The 15,793-nt window shown below is 44.5% G+C and overlaps 1 protein-coding gene across 2 annotated transcripts in view; it reads left to right on the top strand.

The window, feature by feature from the left end:
- The window catches only part of TTC7A (tetratricopeptide repeat domain 7A), a 405,257-nt gene that overhangs the window by 83,673 nt on the left and 305,791 nt on the right, over positions 1-15,793 (top strand). The gene's annotated exons all lie outside the window — the stretch shown is intronic.

The following is a 15,793-nucleotide window of genomic DNA, read 5'->3' as shown; positions in this document are numbered from 1 at the left end:
TTCAGACGTTGTTCATGTGGAGTTGTCCCTCCCAGTAATACAGGCTGGATGTGAGGTCTGTGTGTCCAAGATGCTGCTGTCTTTACTAGTTCTCATGTATCAGCAAGGCTTCATCCCTAGACTGATATTCCTTTCTACAGCTCACAATAGATCTACTATTTACTGTGATGATGAAGATGCGAATGCTGAGGAGTGTGTTATTCCCCATTCTCTTGTTGAGTCTAATCTGGGTATTTTCTCTTTACATTCAAACACAGTCTATATGAGTCTATATGATTATTCCCCTTTTGACTGTCTTGTGTGTTTTTTCGTGTGTGAGCTGTCCTCCTTGGATTCCCCCCCTCCTCCCTCCACACTATGATTAGCCATGTACAAGAAAGAAAACCGAGAGAGAGCAGGCAGAGCCATGAGCAGTGCTCTTATAGATTTATGTCTGATTCAGCAGGACAGCCTGCTTTGTGAAGGACTCACACCTCCTGTACATCAATAATATAGTAGGACATTTGTAATGAAGACTATTTAAGAAGTTGATTAAGTTTGGATTTAGGAAGCAAATGAACAATAAAAAAAATCAGTGCAGAGGTGTCCATAGACTGTAACCAAGTAAAATGTATGGCATCGGTTATATAATTAATATGAAATCAATGAATATGTAAAGGGATTTTCTGACATGATTTGGAATGACACAAGTCTACTAAGGTCTCACAGCTGACATTGTATATCAGAGCAAAAACCAAGCCATGGGGAAGTACTGCCTGTAGAGCTCAGAGCCAGGATTGTGTGGAGGTACAGATCTAGAGAAGGGGCAAAAAACATTCCTGCTGCTCTGAAAGTTCCCAAGAGCACAGAGGTCTCCATAATTCTTAAATGAAAGAAGTTTGGGACAACCAGGACTCTTCCTAAAGCTGGCTGTCTCACCAAACTAAGGAATCGGGGGAGTAGGGTCTTGGTAAGAGAAGTAACTAAAAACTCAATGGTCGCTCTGGCAAAGCTTCAGACATCATGTGTGTGGATGGAAGAAACTTCCAGAAGGTCAACCATCCTTGCGGCACTCCACCAATCTGGGCTTTAAGACTCTTAGACTGTGAGAAACAAGATTCTCTAGTCTGATAAATCCAAGATTTAACTTTTTGGCCTCAGTTCTAAGCATCTTGTGTGGTGGAAGCCAGGCAGTGGTCTTCACCTGCCCAAAACCATCCCTACAGTGAAACATGGTGGTGGCAGCATCATGTTGTGGAGGTGTTTTTCAGTGGCTGGGACAGGGAGACTGGTCAGGGTTAAGGGAAAACTGAATGGAAAAAAGTACAGAGATTGAAAACCGGATCCTGAGTGCTCTGGACCTCAGACTGGGCCGAAGGTTCACCTTCCAACAAGACCCTGAGTGGCTAAGGGACAACTCTGTGAATGTCCATGAGTGGCCCAGCCAGAGCCCTGAATTGAACCTAGTCGAACATCTCTGGAGAGACCTAAAAATGACTGTCCACTAATGGTTCTCATCCATTAGAAGAATAGCAGAAAATCTCCAAATCCAAGTGTAAAAAACTTGTGGCATCATACCCAAGACTGGAGGCTGTAATCACTGCCAAAGATACTTTATCTACTGTACGTCCTGAGTAAAGGGTCGAATACTTATGTCAGTGCAAGATATTAGCTTTTCCTTTTCAATAAATTCTAGATTTGTATCATGCTGTTTTCACTTCGCCATTATTGATTGAGTGCAGATTGATAGGAATTTTTTTGTTTTTTTTAGCACTAGGCCAAAACATTACATAATGTGAAAAAGGGAAACGATGTGAAAACTTTTCGAATGCACTGTATGGTAAATTATGTCCGCAATGTGTGGTTTACCTTTAAGTGGACCCTCTTGTAGTTGAGTGTCAGTCAGCCTCAGGCAAATACCTCTAAGAGCGCTCTCCTGTCTGTTCTGTCCGACTGCCTCCAGTGTAAACAAAGCAGATTGTCGCCATGCTTCAGCCATTCATCATGTAAAGTATGTTTGCTTCCTACAGTTGCTAAATGTGTCCAATACAAATAAGGTTAAGCTGAGAAGTGAAATGATGCGTTAAATGTGGAAGTGACATCACGAGTCAGCTTAAGATGTATACAGGTCATTAACACTGTACATTGCCACATTAGCATCTCATGTGGGGTGCTTCATTTGATAGGAGAGGTGACATATCTTATATAGCGTAGTCTATGGGTACCTTATGGTCTAGCGCTTGACCAAATGTAAACCGGATATTGCATTTTAAAATGAAAAAAAAAAAAAAGGTTCGTTAACGCTTCATTCACACAACCATCTCCATATTTTGGTCTGCAAATACAGATACCATGTGCATTTACTCCTATCTATAGAAATGACAATTCTCATCCGCAGTGCGGACTGGAATAGGACATGTTCTATAATTTGCGGAATGACCACATGGATCTGCAAAAAATATGGATGTGTGCATAGCCCCATAGAAGTGAATAGGTCAATGTGAGTGACCCGTTGATTGAATGGGTCAAAAAAAAAAAGAGAGTGGAGAGCATATGGTCTTGTGCATGAGGCCCGTAGCAATAGGGTATCGTCATGGCTTTCGTTTCCTTTAAAGGTGTTATCCCATAATTAATGTACAAAATGAAAATCAGACTTCATACAGTAAATGACAGCCCTGTACCTCACATGTATCCAGAGATCTCCCCGTTCATTGCTCTGCTAGATTTATATCAAGCTCAAGGGGAGTGTCTTTTCTGCTGCAGCTCTGGGGGCGTGTCCATGCTCTCCCTATCACAGCTCAGGAGGCAGTTAAAGGATGAAACTGAGCATGTGCGGCCATCTCAGTGAGTAGGACAAAGAAATAAGAAAAACAAACAGCAGGTGGCGCTATACAGAAACAGTTTATTGAATAACTCAGTAGCTATACTAAATTTTTAATTGCATGCAAATACAAAAGTGTTCAGATCCAGGCGCTGGTTTGAAAACTGTAGAATATTTTTTATGGGACAACCTATACAACCCATATTGGGACAACCAATACAGGGGCATTGCTGTCTAAGGCGCTACCAATTTTGTCCCACCTGGATATGGTGGCCAGAGGTGGTCAGGACTATAGATATAGTTGAGAAGGCTGTGTTACACCGTGTGCATTCGGCCTAAAATAAAGGTTTGCGTTTAGTACCATGGGGCAGATTTTCTACTAATATTGCTCCAGAATTTGCCCCAAATAACTGGCATACCACATTCCAGCCACCTTTGGCCAATGAATTCAGGTAAGATAGGGTCGAGAAAGGGGCCCATTATGGAGATAGATGCGGGTCCCAGAGGTCGAACTCTTATCTGTCTGGATTTTTAGGCATATCCTGTTGATATCATAAATATATGAGATAGGCATACCCCTATGAATACGTTATAAGTTCCAGTTTCATCTGTAGGACACTGATTATCAGAAGAAATGGTACCTGCACCAGTCAGACACAGCTCTCCTTTAAAATGAATGTTCACTGTTAAACACCATGGGGAAGATTTGCTACTAATATTGCGCCAGAATTTGCGTGACCTCCTTGCAGCTTACCAAGTAGAGCGCCGTCCACTGGATAGTGGCTGTGCTTAGTATTACAGCTCAACGCTCTTCACATGAGCCCCTAAAGAGAATTTGTCGCCACAATTCTGGACTGTTACCTGCAGTAATACTTGAGTAGTACTGCACATCAGGAGTCCAGATTGCCATTTTTTTATTCTCCTTCTGCCCCTGTCCCCCCCACTCTCCGCAATCAGAGCTGCTGTGAAATACACAGTGCGGACTGCGGCTCTAACATAATGAGGAGGATTCCTGCGCGTGCACAGCAGACCTGACAATGTATTTCAGCGCAGCTTTAAACACCAACAGCGGGGGAATTGAGGACAGTAGAAAAATATAAAAAATTGTGACCTGGACTCATGTGCAGCACTACTCATGAATTATGGCAGATAATAGTTAGAGATTGTGGTAACAGATTCCCTTTAAACACTTGGACAACCCCTTTAATTTCTTAATATACCATTATAGTGGTTGCTTCTCGGATACAGAGCTCCAAATTCCCTGCTCAAATTCAGCTCTCTGTCTCAGCTCTCATGCACACGACCGTTGTGTGCATCCGTGGCCGTTGTGCCGTTTTCAGTTTTTTTTCGCGGACCCATTGACTTTCAATGGGTCTGTGGAAAAATCGGAAAATGCACCGTTTTGCAGCCGCATCCGTGATCCGTGTTTCCTGGCCGTGAAAAAAATATGACCTGTCCTATTTATGACCTGTCCTATTTTTTTGACGGACAACGGTTCACGGACCCATTCAAGTCAATGGGTCAGTGAAAGAACACGGATGCACACAAGATTGGCATCCGCGTCCGTGATCCGTGGCCGTAGGTTACTTTCATACAGACGGATCCGAAGATCCGTCTGCATAAAAGCTTTTTCAGAGATGAGTTTTCACTTCGTGAAAACTCAAATCCGACAGTACATTCTAACACCGAGGCGTTCCCATAGTGATGGGGACGCTTCTAGTTAGAATATACTACGAACTGTGTACATGACTGCCCCCTGCTGCCTGGCAGCACCCGATCTCTTACAGGGGGCTGTGATCCGCACAATTAACCCCTCAGGTGCTGCACCTGAGGGGTTAATTGTGCATATCATAGCCCCCTATAAGAGATCAGGGGCTGCCAGGCAGCAGGGGGCAGACCCCCCTCCCTCCCCAGTTTGAATATCATTGGTGGCAGTGTGCGGCCCCCCCCCCCCTCTATTGTAATATCATTGGTGGCCAGTGTGCGGCCTCCCCCCCCTCTATTGTAATATCATTGGTGGCCAGTGTGCGGCCTCCCCCGGCCTCCCCTCCCTCCCTCTATTGTAATATCATTGTGAATCAGTAATCAGCTGAGAATCAGACTTAATGTACTTTTGAATGAATTCATCACATACACAAAAGCATCTCATAGATTGTAAGCTCTTGTGAGCAGGACCCTCATTCCTCTTGTTCTAATTATTGACTTGTCTGTTACTATGCTATTTATGACTGTTTGTACATGAACCCCCTGATTGTAAAGTGCTGCGGAATATGTTGGCGCTATAGAAATAAAGATTATTATTATTATTATTATTATTAATGGCCAGCAACAATTATCAGTGGTTAGCACTGGTGCCGTACAGCCCTTGGGTCCTGGGTTTGAATCTGACCAAGGACAACATCTGCATGGAGTTTGTATGTTCTCCCCGTGTCTGTGTGGGTTTCCTCCGGATTGTGAGCCCCATTGGGGACAGTTGGATGCTAGCGTCTGTAAAGAGCTGCGGAATATGCCAGCGCCATATAAGTGAGCAAAATAAATAAATTAACATCATCGTCTTCTGCACGTAGTCCATGTGAAACGGAGTTCGGAAAAGAGATAGACCTCTTTCACACGAACAATACGGATTGGCTCAAGATGCGTTCAGTGAAACTCGCATCATTTTGCAAGCAAGTTCAGTCAGTTTTGTCTGCAATTGCGATCAGTGTTTCAGTTTTTTACACGCGGGTGCAATCAGTTATTAAGCGTTTTTCACGCACATGAAAAAAACTGAAGATTTACAAATGACATCTCCTAGCAACCAACAGCGAAAAACGCGTTGCATCCGGAGACTGCATCCAGTTTAGGCCTCATGCACACGACTGTTCCATTTTTTGCAGTCCGCACGGAACGTGGCCCGTGTGCCTTCCGCAATTTGCGGAACGGGCGGTCCATTGTAGAAATGCCTATTCTTGTCTGCAAGGACATGTTAAATTTTTTTTGCGGGGCCACGGAACGGATCAACGGATGCGGACAGCACACGGAGTGCGGCCCCATTGAAGTGAATGGGTCCGCCCCCGAGCCGCAAAAACTGCGGCTCGGATGTGGACCAGAACAACGGTTGTGTGCATGAGGCCTTACAATACGTTTTTCACTAAAGCCCCATTCACTTCTATGGGGCCAGTGCTGTGTAAAAAACGTAGAATATAGAACATGCTGCGATTCTCACGCAACGCAGAACTGATGCGTGAAAACCAACACAGACCCATTGAAATAAATGGGTCAGGATTCAGTGCGGGTGCTATGCGTTCACGTCACGCATTGCACCCGCGCGGAAAACTCTCTTGTGTGAAAGGAACCATCGACGGGTTAGACTGCTGTATCTGCCATGGGGGGCCAAGTCAGCTATGCCTTTCTCCTTTGTTTAAGACAGACATTTACAGGGGTTGTCGATGTATAAGGTGGGACCCTTGCTTGCATGAGAAGCCCCACTATGACCTAAGTATCTCTACCACCCTTCTGCTGGACCTGGCCTGTCCAAGGATTACATGGATGGACATTCATTTGACTGGCTGCCATACAATACTGCATTTCCGCTGCAAAGGCAGCATTATGGGATATATACGGCTGTCTGTATCTTCCTCTCTGTAGAGGGGTTGTCCGCCACAATAACCTATCCTATGGATAGGTTATAAGTATATGATCGGTGCAGATCTGACCGATAGGCTTCTGCGTGGCATCTCCATTCAGCTCTATGGCCGAAGAGAAGTGCTCAGCAATATCCAGCAGTCCCACAGAGTTGAATGGAGCTGCAGCGCATACGTGACTGCCACTCCATTCACTGCGAAGACCCGGGCACCTCATTTTTGTGATCGATGGGGATCCCATTGGTGGAACAACCCCTTTAAAGGGTTATATTACCATCTTGGACTTTGGGGGCATATCACTAGGATATGCCCCCATGGTCTGATAGCCCCACCTCTGGGACCTGCACTTATCTTTAGAACGGAGCCCGCAAAGTGCCGGAGGGCACACCGCGCATTTGCGCCCGCCCTCCATTCATTTTTATGGGAGCGCCGAAAATAGCCAAGTGGCACTCTTGACTATTTTCTGAAGTCCCATTGTAATGAATGTAAGGCACACTGCGCAAGCGCGGCACCTCTCCGTTCACTTCTATGGGGCTCTGCTATTTTTGGTGCTCCCAGAGGAATGAATGAAGGGCAGCCACGTATGCGCGGTGCACCCTGCGGCGCTTTGCGGGCTCTGTTCTATCAGACATATCCTAGCAATAAGCACCCAATGTCCAAGATGAGAATAACCCTTTAAGCTCCAGTCCCTTACTCAGGGGTGCACCAATAATGAGGGCAGGTGAGGCGATCGCCTCAGGCAGCACCAGGTAGGGGTAAGAGAGGGGCAGCTGAAGGGAAGGGGTTAGGTTAAGAAATTGGCATTGGGGAGGGAGGGGCACATTTCAGTTTTCGCCTCAGACAGCAGAAAGGCTAGGTGCAGCCCTGCCCTTACTAGATTTTGAGAGGGCAGGATTTCTACTACATTATTCATTTCAGGAGCCTTCACTTTCTTATTTTTGGTTTTAGGTCCCTTTAAGCCAGATTTTCCTTCAGTATTCTAGCTCGCGCTCACGCGGAGGTGCCGGGATCATTGTCATACCATGTACAGATTTCTTTCTCTTATTTTTAGGCCATAGAGAAATGTAGGAGAGTCGAGTCCCGAGGGGCGAAGCTGCCCAAATAATTTCATGTTGATGTGATAAAACAATATTGGCTAATGCCAGAGAACTGGAGGCAGTCTCCTTTATGTTCACATGCTACGGAGCCGTAGAGGAGTTTGCTCTCTTGTCCTGGCTTTCTGTCATTTGTGAGCATGAAAGCACAAAGGTAAAGTGGCCTGGAGGATATGGGAAGAGGTCGGCGCAGCGGGAGGAGATGCCGTCCATTATCTGCTTAGAATAGGAAGATACAGACCTTTGTTTTTTCACCCAGTGCAATGCAACTGGTAAAGCAGGAGTCTGGCTTTTTACTTGCTTTAAAAGCCAATGCCATTCGAAAAAAAGCAATACCCTTAGGGGTGGGCGACTTGTCCGGTCCTACATTAGCCATTCACTTCCCTACTAGGAAGAAGCTGGAGAATTGTTCATCCTGAGCCTCCTGATCCATGAACAGAATAGCAAGGCCAGCCATACGTTAAAGATAGCTGTTGTATGCATGTTAAACTGCAAGTTAGTGGGGGAAAAAAAACTTCACAGTATTTGAAACTCTTATGTGCAGCAACTTTTTGGAGCCTTTTCTTTTATAGTCCAGATAACCAGAATGTGTTATCATTGTCTGCCATGTTACAGGTACAGTGGCGCTGCGCCCCGGTCACAGTCACTAACTGTCTCTACTATCCTGCTAGCTGATATTACTCTAGCTACCCCTCCCTTCACCCCAATGCAGAGAGAGTTAAAACTACCTGCTTGAATCGGTGCCACTGCTGCTGTGATCACAGGACTTCATTATCTCGCAAGTTCCCTTTAGGCCTCATGCACATGACCGTAGTTCGGGTCCGCATCCGAGCCGCAGTTTTTGCGGCTCGGGTGCGGACCCATTCACTTCAATGGGGCCGCAAAAGATGTGGACAGCACTCCGTGTGCTGTCCGCATCCTTTGCTCCGTTCCGTGGCCCCGCAAAAAAAATATAGCATGTCCTATTCTTGTCCGTTTTGCAGACAAGAATAGGCATTTCTACAATGGGCCGCCCGTTCCGTTATGCAAATTGCGGAAGGCACACGGGCAGCTTCTGTTTTTTTGCGGATCCGCGGTTTGCGGACCGCAAAAAACGGAACGGCCGTGTGCATGAGGCCTTATAGAAAACAAACAGCTGGCTATTTCTTGCTTGATTTTATAGTCTCCAGGGGCATTTTCTATATTTATTAATTTTATTATTATTCTAGAGCTAAATGTTTCTTAAAGGGGTTGTGCGGGCGGTATATATAGATGACCTATCCTCAGGATAGCAAATACTATATTCAGAGCAGCACTCAAATGCCACATAGACTCTGACTGGAATGTATCAGCCCATCCACGACCCCAGATCCACCTTGGTCATCCGATCAGCATACAAACACAAAAAAGCTTGCATGGAGCGCCGCCTCCTCTTCAAACAGCTGATCGGCGGGGGTGCCGGGTGTCAGAACCCTGCCGATCAGATATTGATGACCTATCCTGAGGATAGCATACAAACTCATGTTGACGGCAGCATATCCAGAAGTGAACTTTATTCACAGTGGGTCCATGAAAAAATGTGCAATAACGCCAATAAAGTGCAACGTTTAGACTACATAGTAGTCTTTATCAGGCATGCTTAAAAAAACTACTATGTAGTCTAAACGTTGCACTTTATTGGCGTTATTGCACATTTTTTCATGGACCCACTGTGAATAAAGTTCACCTCTGGATATGCTGCCGTCAACATGAGTTTGTATGCTATCCTCAGGATAGGTCATCAATATCTGATCGGCAGGGTTCTGACACCCGGCACCCCCGCCGATCAGCTGTTTGAAGAGGAGGCGGCGCTCCATGCAAGCTTTACTTCCTCTTCATTACACTACCCGCCGTCTCAGAAGTGCAGTGTGATTCACTTGAATGGAGCGAGTACTTGTAATTACATTACTAGTGTAATAAAGAGGAGGCAGCGCTTAAATGAAATGCGGCTGATCGACGTGGGTGTCGGACCCCCACCGATCAGGTATTGATGGCCTATCCTGAGGATAGGTCATCACTATATACTGCCCGCATAACCTCTTTAAAAAGGTTGCCCAGTCTAGTTAAATATGTAGTTTTTTTTTGTGGTGCACTTACTTTGTGCACTATACTTTGTGGTGCATTTTTTTCATTTGTTAGATCTCTGCTTGCTGTCATTAATTGAACACATTCTTGTTTACATCTAGAGACTGACCACCCCCCACGTCCCCCCATAGAGACCTAAGCAGATGTGTCCTTGCTTTTTTTATGTGTTTTTTAATATCAACTCAGTCAAAAGCATGTAATTATGGAACAGATTGTGCAGTAAAACAGGAACATAATCTAATAGAGTTTTTCCCCTCTGCCAACTGAACATATGTTGCTGTGTGTAGCGATCATATCCTGAGAACTGGCGACATACATGCAACCTGTACACAGTATGTAATAATTATGCACATATTCTTTATTACTGCACCTTTATATCTCTTATTCTTTAAAAACTCTTTCCCCCTGTAATGTAAAAAATTTCCATATTGAGCATCACAGCAGCGGTCAGAGTTTGGTAATTATGCTCCCTTTACCTACAGAGATATTGGGGGAGATTTATCAAAACTGGTGTAAAGTAGAACCGGCTTAGTTGCCCATAGCAACCAATCAGATTCCACCTTTCATTTTCCAAAGGAGCTGTGATAAATGAAAGATGGAATCTGATTGGTTGCTATGGAAAACTAAGACTGTTTTTTTTTTTAAACCAGTTTTGATAAATCTCCCCCATTGACTTTTTTTCAGGGTGAATAAAAATCTATGATTTAAAAAAAAAAAAAAAAAAGGATTTTTTTTTATTTATTTTGCTTTAGTAGCCATTTTGGCAAAGTGACATCAGAAGGCCCATCCATATTGGTTGTCACTTTTAAATTGGCTTCTCATAAACTAAATGGCCAACTAAACATGGTGAAGTAACAAGATGAGGTGAAAATTAAAGTGCACCCAGATCAGCCCTATTAAACCAGGTATACCACCTGTGGGGTTGATCCTGCTGATTACAATGATACCTGTCTAGCGAAAATCAGTTGTAGGGTTCCGGAGAAAAAAAAAGACTTGTATTCATTATGCAAATTAGGGCTTCAATGCACTGGGGGAGGGGCCTAGCTGCTCAGAGTACCTCAGCTCCTTTGCTTTCTAGTGGTAGCCACGCCCCTTGGTACACTGAAGCCCTTATTTGCATAAAGTATTAGAGTCATTTTCATCAGTACGGATCCATAGAAAGTATATGGGATCCATACTCCCCACGCTCGAAAAGCCAAGCGGAGTCAAGCTCGTTCCATAACTGCCTGGATTAGAGAGTACTTAAGTCCCAGCAGTTTAACCCCAATGATGCTGCAGTCATTAGCAACTGCGACATCTAAGTGATTAGGCAGATGGAAAGAGTAACCTCGAATGTCCTCCTCACGCCCCGTGTCACATGATCACAGGATGCTAAGGGGTTATCATGGCAGCTGGTGGCACTAACAATGGTCACCAGGTCTCCCATCTATGGAAGTCTATTAGGCCCTGCCAAAGGCACAGTCCAATAGGCTATCTGTCAGTGTTGCATGCTCTACAAGCTATGGTCAACTCACATTCATGCCAGATATACTGTACCAAATTGTGGCCATGGTCCCAGTCCCTGATTTGCCACCCTCTTCTGCTTTTACCATATACTATATATGTCCGCTGAACACCCCAGGCTTTTTGTATGTATGTTTTCTCTGATCACTTAGTCCATCTGTATTTTATTCCATTGTGTACAAGCTAATAGTGGCCAATATGTCTTGGTAATGTCTTTCTGAAGACTGCTCCCTCCCCCATTCCTTCCTCTTTGAGTTGAAGGTACGGTAGCTATTGTTGTCTGTAGATCAGAGGATTGTGGTCAATTAGGTGGTTGAGCCTTGACGTTAGTCTTCTGCTAGTAATGGCCTACATGAGTACCTTAATCCGTGAATATGACGAGTGGCTGTCTAAAGGCCCTTTTTAGATGAGCCAGTGCACAGGCAATTATCAAGAATGTTCCTCATAAGTGACTGATCATTGAGCAGAGGTGGTAGCTGCATCTCTATGCATCCGTCATGGGGACACAGCTGCCACTGCAGTCACTCACCCCTCATACAGATTCATGGTTTGCCTCCAGTACATCCCCGTTTCCACAGGACTATCCATTGCCGGATGGTTTTGTGTGAAGTGCTCACTTGAGGAACGAGTGTTTTGCTCATTCATCAGGTGATCATCGGGACCTTTCCTCGATCGCCGGGGCAATTATCAAGAACGAGTGTTCATATGGCTCATCCTGATAATTGCACCCATGCCGCAGAATAAATCCATAGATTAAATAAATGTATGGATATTAAATCTGCAGCATCTTCATTTTATGCTGCGGATATCCAGCTTGGGGTTCACTCTTTGCAATGCAGCTTAGGCAAGGTCCTGGCTGGACCAGATGTATATGGAGACTTTCTGGTAGTGCTCCTCGGTATGGAGACTAAGGCTGGGTTCACACGAGCGTGTCCGGATTAGTTCCGGATGCGTCCCGGTGTGTTGCGGCAAACCCGCGCGAGTAGGAATGCAATTGCAGTCAGTTTTGACTGCGATTGCGTTCCGATGTTCAGTTTTTATCGTGCGTGTGCAATGTGTTTTGCACGCGCGTGATAAAAAACCGACTGTGGTACCCAGACCCGAACTTCTTCACAGAAGTTCAGGTTTGGGTTCGGTGTTGTGTAGATGTTATTATTTTCCGTTATAACATGGTTATAAGGGAAAATAATAGCATTCTGAATACAGAATGCTTAGTAGGTGATCAGTTGAGGGTTAAAAAAAATAAAAAAAATTAACTCACCTTCTCCGTTTGTTCGCGTAAGTCCCGGTCTCTTCTTTACTTCTCAAAAGATGAACTATGGGCTAAAGGACCTTTGATGACGTCAGATCACATGCTCCAATCACAGGGTCCATCACCGCCGGTGATGGACCATGTGATTGGAGCATGTGATCTGACGTCATCAAAGGTCCTTTAGCCCATAGTTCATCTTTTGAGAAGTAAAGAAGAGACCGGGACTTACGCGAACAAACGGAGAAGGTGAGTTAATTTTTTTTATTTTTTTTAACCCTCAACTGATCACCTACTAAGCATTCTGTATTCAGAATGCTATTATTTTCCCTTATAACCATGTTATAAGGGAAAATAATACAGTGTATAGACAGTCACCTAGCAACCGTGCGTGAAAATCGCACCGCATCCGCACTTGCTTGCGGATGCATGCGATTTTCACGCAACCCCATTCACTTCTATGGGCCCTGCGTTGCGTGAAAAACGCAGAATATAGAGCATGCTGCGATTTTCACGCAACGCATAAGTGATGCGTGAAAATCATCGCTCATCTGAACAGCCCCATTGAAATGAATGGGTCCAGATTCAGTGCGGGTGCAATGCGTTCACCTACCGCATTGCACCCGCGCGGAAATCTCGCCCGTGTGAACGCAGCCTAAGGCTACTTTCACACTTGCGGCAGAGTGATCCGGCAAAAGGAAAAAAAGTATGCCAACTGATGGCATTTGTAAGACTGATCAGGATCCTGATCAGTCCTAAAAATACCTGATCAGTCAGAAAAATGCATTGAAATGCCGGATCCGTCTTTCCGGTGTCATCCGGCAAAACGGATCCGGCATTTATTTTTTTCACCTTTTTTTCGTTCTGCGCATGCACAGACCAAAAGGACGGATCCGGCACTAATACATTCCTATGGAAAAAAGGCATTCAGGCAAGTCTTTTTGGCCGGAGATAAAACCTTAGCATGCTGCGGTTTTATCTTTTGCCTGATCAGTCAAAATGACTGAACGGAAGACATCCTGATGCTCTCCATTCAGAATGCATTGGGATATAACTGATCAGTTCTTTTCCGGCATTGAGCCCTTTTGACGGAACTCAGTGCCAGAAAAGAAAAACGCAAGTGTGAAAGTACTCTTAGGCCTCTTTCACACGACCGTATGGCTTTTCAGTGTTTTTGTGGTCTGTTTTTCACGGATCCGTTGTTGAGTTTTTTTTGTTTTCGTTGCGTTTCTGTTTCTGTTCCGTTTTTCCTTTCCGTTTTTCCGTATGGCATATGCAGTATACAGTAATTACATAGAAAAAATTGGGCTGGGCATAACATTTTCGATATATGGTTCCGCAAAAACGGAACGAATACGGAAGACATACGGATGGATTTATGTTCTGTTTTTTTTGCGGACCCATTGACTTGAATGGAGCCACGGAACGTGATTTGTGGTCAATAATAGGACATGTTCCATCTTTCAACGGAACGAAAATACGGAAACGGAATGCATACGGAGTACATTCCATTTTTTTGGCGGAATCATTGAAATGAATGGTTCCGTATACGGACCGTATATGGAACACAAAAAACGGTCCGTAAACGGAAAAAAAAAACCGGTTGTGTGAAAGAGGCCTTAGGCTACTTTCACACTTGCGTTTTTCTTTTCCGGCATAGAGTTCCGTCACAGGGGCTCTATACCGGAAAAGAACTGATCAGTTTTATCCCCATGCATTCTGAATGGAGAGTAATCCGTTCAGTTTGCATCAGGATGTCTTCAGTTCAGTCGTTTTGACTGATCAGGCAAAAGAGAAAACCGTAGCATGCTACGGTTTTATCTCCGGCTAAAAAAACTGAAGACTTGCCTGAATGCCGGATCAGGCATTTTTTCCCATAGGAATGTATTAGTGCCAGATCCTGCATTCAGAATACCGGAATGCCGGATCCGTCCTTCCGGTATGTGCATGCGCAGACTGAAAAAAAGGTGAAAAAATAAATGCCGGATCAGTTTTTGCCGGATGACACCGGAAAGACGGATCCGGCATTTCAATGCATTTTTTCGACTGATCAGGCATTTTTAAGACTGATCAGGATCCTGATCAGTCTTACTAATGCCATCAGTTAGCATACATTTTGCCTGATCCGGCAGGCAGTTCCGGCGATGGAACTGCTTGCCGGATCTCTCTGCCGCAAGTGTGAAAGTAGCCTAAGAGTTCCGTCCTAGGGGCTCAATACCGGAAAAGAACTGATCAGTTTTATCCCCATGCATTCTGAATGGAGAGAAATCCGTTCAGGATGCATCAGGATGTCTTCAGTTCAGTCTTTTTGACTGATCAGGCAAAAGATAAAATCGCAGCATGCTACGGTTTTATCTCCGGACAAAAAGACTTGCCTGAATGCCAGATCCGGCCTTTTTTTTCCATAGGAATGTATTAGTGCCGGTTCCGGCATTCAAATTACCGGAATGCTGGATCCGTCCGTAAAAATTAAAAAAAAAATTGAAAACGGATCTGTTTGTCCGTATGACAAACGGACAGACGGATCCGTTGTTGCAATGCATTTGTAAGACGGATGAGTCCTGATCAGTCTTAAAATGCAATCAGTTGGCATACATTTTGCCGGATTCCTCTGCCGCAAGTGTGAAAGTAGCCTTAGTGGCAATACGCAAATAGGTATCTCCCAGGGAAAGAGAACTATTCACAGCACATCTGCACCAAAATCCACAGCAAACCTGCAGAGAATTTTTTGTTGTGGAAGCATAGAGAAGTTCCTCTTTATGTGACCAAGCAGTGCTAATCTGTCTAAAAAATTTATACAAATAAGTCACAGGGGCCTGATGGGATACACCCAAAGCTATTGAAAGAGCTTAGCGGTGAACTAGCAAAACCATTAACAGATTTATTTAACCAATCACTGGCAACAGGAGTCGTCCCAGAAGATTGGAAAGTAGCAAATGTTGTGCCCATTCACAAGAAAGGTAGTAGGGAGGAATCGGGCAACTATAGACCAGTAAGCCTGACATCAATAGTGGGGAAATTAATGGAAACCATACTTAAGGAGAGGATTGTGAAACATCTTAAATCCCATGGATTGAAAGATGAAAAACAGCATGGGTTTACTTCAGGGAGATCATGTCAAACTAATCTTATTGATTTTTTTGATTGGGTGACTAAAATAATAGATGGCGGAGGTGCAGTAGACATCGCTTATCTAGACTTTAGTAAGGCTTTTGATACTGTCCCACATAGAAGGCTTATCAATAAATTAGAGTCTTTGGGCTTGGACTCCCATATCGTTGAATGGATTAGGCAGTGGCTGAGGGACAGACAACAGAGGGTTGTAGTCAATGGAGTATATTCAGACCAAGGTCTTGTTACCAGTGGGGTACCTCAGGGATCTGTTCTGGGACCCATATTGTTTAATATCTTTATCAGCGAA

The sequence above is a fragment of the Bufo bufo genome, chromosome 4 (assembly GCF_905171765.1).
Source record: "Bufo bufo chromosome 4, aBufBuf1.1, whole genome shotgun sequence".
NCBI classification, from domain to species: Eukaryota; Metazoa; Chordata; class Amphibia; order Anura; family Bufonidae; genus Bufo; species Bufo bufo.
The sequence above is the reverse complement of the archived record's forward strand: the minus strand, read 5'-3'. Positions and strand labels throughout refer to the sequence as shown.